Below are 5,405 nucleotides of genomic sequence, written 5' to 3' on the forward strand. Positions count from 1 at the left end.
TCCCAGGTCGCCAGACTCCCAGGTCGCCAGACTCCCAGGTCGCCAGACTCCCAGGCCTGTGCTCTTTACTTTTAGGGAGGGATCTTAAATCTAGGGCCCATGAACCATAGGGCAGTTTTTTCTGGCCCTCCTCACCCTCAGGTTTATTGTTATATAATTCCTCGTACACATGAATGGGCATTCAATTAAGTCTATATGAAGAAAAACAAGGATTTAGATATTGTGTAAAACAAGTGATGTTATAAATTTAAAACAAACATGAAATTTACATCTGAAACCATTACAGAGTTGTTGTTGTTGTTGTTGTTTAGTTGTTTTTTCAATCCTGACAGACTCTGCATGACCTCTTTTGGGATTTTCTTGGCAAAGATACTGGAGTGGTTTGCTATTTCCTTCTCTAGTTCATTTTACAGATAAGGAAACTGAGGCAAACAGGGTTAAGGGACTTGCTCAGGGTCACACAGCTAGTAAGTGTCTGAGGCCAGATTTAAACTCAGGAGGAGGAATCTTCCTGACTCCAGGCCCAACATTCTATCCACTGTACCAAATAGCGGCCCAGTTACCAGGTAGTTGGAGTATTTAACTGCTCATAAAATGATCTGTAGTTCTGATGATAATAACTGACATTTATGTAACATCCCTTTAATAAATTATTTTACTTGAACCTCAGAGCAACTTTGTGAGATAGGTACTACAGGTATTATCTCTGTTTTACAGATGAGGAAACTGAGGTACAGAGATGAAGTGACCTTCCCATGGTCACACAGCTAATTAAATATGAGCAGCAAAAATCTAAATCTAGGTCTTCTTGACCTTCTCTAGATCTTTCCTTACCACTATGCTGCCTCAAGGTGTTACTTGGGGCATCTTTTGATTGTAAAAGAGATTGTTGGCATTCTAGCTCAACCTCCCTTTGAAATTCCCATGGTATTAAATTCTAAAAGATACTGCGTTATTGTGAATATTGTATCAGGTTCTGTTTTAAAAAGTACATTGAGAATATGGAGCTTTGTCAGTGTAGGGATACCAAGGTAGAAAAGGGTATTAAAACCAGCTCTATGAGGAATAAACTAGTATATTAGCTTAGTGTCTCCTCTGTGGAACCTTCCCTAGGTAGGCTACCCCCAATCTGTCTTGATCTCTTCCTCTGATCTTACAGTACCTATTATCTGGATCCTTCATTGGCCCCTTATCACATGCTGCCTTGAATTGTCATTTGCCTTTCATACACCTTGGTCTTGACTCCCAAACTAGACTGTAAACTCCTTGGGAGCATGAACTGTTTTTCTTAGCTAACTTTTTCACCCCCTGGATTTTCCAATAGTGGATAGCACAGTGCTCTGCACAAAGAAGTCACTAAAATGCTACTATTTAAATTATTTTCACTCCAAAGGTAAATGAAGAAGAATGGAAATTATGGATTGTGGTTTTTTCTGTTAAAGTTTATATGTCTTGTGTTTTTTGTCAAGCTGTGATTTCCTAAATCATATTTGCACTGAAGAAAAGAAGGCAAGGAAAAGAACTGAGAAATGGGGGGGGGGGAAGCTTTGTTTTTCCCATCATTCCTTTCAGAACAAGTCAACTGAAATACAGGTATTTATGGTGTACAAATTTTCCATCTCTACCCTCTGAGACATCCCTGTCTCCCCTACTCCATTGTCGTCTATTGTTTCTGGATCCTCAAAACTTTCACTTTCTCCTGATCTTCACTGTCTTTATTCTTCCTTCATATTCTCTTCTTCTACCTTCCCTGGTCCTCTCTCTTCTCCCCAACACATCTTTTGGGAAAGTAAGCTTCTTGTCTGTGTTCTAACTGATTATGCTCAACACTGTTTAAATTGCCACATGCCTTAAAATGAAGAGCTAATGGGGCCATTCTCCTGTGAGCCCCTGGCTTCAGTATCTGCAACAGCATAACCAGGGTGTTCACTCTCTGTACCAAGGGAAAGGAAGAGCCAAAGGGACATTCACTTGGGGGTGAACGGTGGCATGTCCTGCCTACCCTTATATGTTATTTTTAAAAATTTACTTATGTCTTTTACTTTTAAATTACTTTCATTTCTGAATATATCTTCCCTTTGCTCTCAAGTAGAGGGTTACCCTTGTAACCAAAAATAAAAGAATATATTTTTTATTAAAGTCTAAGAATTTTCAACAAAGCATATTTTAGGCCTGTATAGGCTTTTTTGTGACTTTAATTTAAATTTGTCTTTTCTTGCTGTTGTTGTTTTTTAACCTTACAATTGTAGGAATAAAAATGCTCATTACAGGATTATAAGCCCTGAGTTGGTGTACATTTTACGTGTATACAATATATATGTATATACATTCATATGTATGTGCATGCATGTATGTATGTATATATACATATGCATGCACATACATATCTATTTTATATATACTAATATATCTATATATAGTGTATAAACTATATACTAATACTACTCTGTGTTATGCATAATAGATATGACATATATATAAATAGACATGGTATTTATATAAATGTATGTATAGATACATGTTGTAGACATATATATTGGACAGATACTGGAACTGGACAATAATCTGGGCCCAGAGTTGAATAGGTCTTAGGTTCTTAAGTTTAGAGCTGGGAGAGGTCTTTGAGGATAAATAGTTCAACCTTCTCAGTTTTAGAAATGAGGTGAAAGAGATGGGTCTAAACCACATCTAGGAAACTGCGCAGCACTTTCATAATCCCACATTACACCCTGCTGAAAAATTTCATCTTTTTAAAGACCAGTATGTGATCCTCTACAGTCTCGAATTAGATGATCTATAGGCAATGAAAAGCTTTGTGGTGGATATAAGCAGACAGTAATATGCCATCTGTGATGACATGCATAAGAAGTGGTAAAGGAAACATTATTAAGAAGCAGCATAGAACATGGAAAGACTTGCATGAAATAATGAAGAGTGAAATGAGCAGAACCAAGACAACAATGTATACAGTAAAAGCAATGTTAGTCAAAGAGTAACTATGAACAACCAAGTTATTCTGAGTATTACAAATACTCAGATCAACTACAAAGGACCTATGAAGGAACATGCTTTCCACCTGCAGACAAAGACTAAGAAATAGAAGTATGTATAGTACAGTTTGACATATATACACACATACACACATACACATACACACATATCTGTGTCAAATGGTGGCCTTCTCTAGTGCAGGGTGGGGATGGAAGAAGGAAAAAAGAAAAAGTACACATCAGAGAACAAAAGAAAACTCAGAAGCACAGAAAAGCAGGGCAGTCTTAAAAATCATGTATTTATTATGTAGGTTTTTTAAAAAAATGAACTGTGAAATGGTGATTCATGGTTTCATATTGAATCCTCTTTTTTGTGCTGTGCTGTGTATACAGAAATGCTTTTTTTGTGTTTAAGTTCAAAATTAATTAAAAAATTTTTTAAAAAATTTAAAAAGCAACATACAATAGTGAAATACACACTGAATTTGGAATCAGAGAACTTGCATTTGTAGCCTGCTTTTACTATATTCTGCCTATCTGACTTTGGATAAGTCCTGTGACTTCTTTGAGGCTTAGTTCCTTCATCTGTAATATGAGGAGAGTAGACGATCAGTGTTTCCTAAGAGCTCTTTCATCTCCAAATCCCATGATGTTATAACTAGAAAAGAAGGTAAGCTGGTCAAGTCAAAACAAAGCAATGAAGCCCACTCCAGTGTATCAGCCACATCTTAGTACAATAATGAGCTGATTTATTTTTTAGCCTAATGGCACTCAGATCCATGTGGTCCCCCCTCTGATGTTTTATGGAGTTTATATAAGGGGAAAAATTAGGAGTATAGTCACAGTAGTTCAGAGCCCTCAGGTAAACTCCTTGTTGTTCAGTTGTGTCTGACTCTTAGTGATCCCATCTGGGATTTTCTTGGCAAAGATACTGGAAGGGGTTGCCATTTTCTTCTTCAGTAAATTACGGCAAACAGGTTAAGTGACTTTGCCAGGGTCACAGCTAGTAAGTGTCTGAAGCTGGATTTGAACTCAGGTCTTCCTGACTTTAGGCCCAGAATTCTATCCATTGAGCCACCTACTGCCTCCTAGGTAAATTCCCAATGTATGGTAAAAGAGGCTCCTTGGCATAGGTTAGGGAATAGGACTTTGAGTCAGAAAGACCTGAGTTCACATCATGACACTTGTTAGCTGTGTGACTTAGGACAAATCATTTAACCTAGCTGTGCCTCATTTTCCTCATTCATAAAATGAAAGGGATGAACTCAGTGTCTTCCAAGGTACCTTCCAGTTTTAATTCTCTGACCTATAAACTTTAATGTCCCAGGTCCAGATCTGTGATCTTATGATCTGAATACCTTACATTTGTCAAAGCTTTACAGTTTACAATGCTTTTCTGCACTATCTCATTTGACTCTCACAACAACTCTGTGGTGTATTTAAGACATTTATATTTTACAGGTGAGGAAACTGAGCCTAAGAAAGTTGTTATTTTCCCCAAGATTAATTTTGATTTCCAAACCCCAACATTGTGGTATCGCTGTTAAAAAAAAACTAAACTAACAGAATCTTTGATATTTTGATATTCAAAAGTCCACTGACTTCACTCATGTGGGTGCTTCCTCTTCCAGTGTGGATTGGAACCCCTTCATGCTACATTAGGGAGACACTGTACAGAGTCACTGTGAATAACTTTCTGGTGATGAGCGTCTCCTAAGCTAGGCTGGGCTGTAGACAACAGGCCCCAGGAAGGGCCTATCAGATCCAAGGCCTTCATGCATTCAGGGTTATCTAGACCTCACAATGAGACTCCAAAAGAGCACTCCACTTAGACTGTTTTTTAAAAAATCATATTGTTTAGAAAAAGTAAACAGTCTCACTACACTTTGTTCGGGTCAGACCAAATAGGATTAAAGATCCAGAGCTAGAAGGCCCCTGAGAAACCATCTAGTCCAACCATCCCCATTTGATAGATGAAGAAACCAAGGTTCAAAAAGACTAAGTCACTTGCCTAAAGTTACACAGGTAAGTGGTCAAATCAGGATTGGAACTCAGGCCCCGTGACTCCAAATTTCAGAGTTCTTTGTTACAGTATGCTGCATCATGTGGAATATTGTGTTAGGTTCTGGGCTATATATATGTACATACATATATATATATATATAAACATACAAACATATATATATATATCAGTATTTCCTAGGATCTCTTTCATCTCCAAATCCCATGATCCTATGACTAGAAAAGAAGGTGAGCTGGTCAAATCAATATATATATATTTAATATATATAAATATATTATATTTATAGTAAATATATATAAATATATTATAAATATATATAAATAGATGTTTAGCTACTAAAGAAGAAGACTTTGGGTGAATTGGGTAGCTACCATATATATATATATAATTGG

Source organism: Vombatus ursinus, unplaced genomic scaffold (genome assembly GCF_900497805.2).
Source record: "Vombatus ursinus unplaced genomic scaffold, bare-nosed wombat genome assembly UNPS02014786.1, whole genome shotgun sequence".
Classification (NCBI taxonomy): domain Eukaryota; kingdom Metazoa; phylum Chordata; class Mammalia; order Diprotodontia; family Vombatidae; genus Vombatus; species Vombatus ursinus.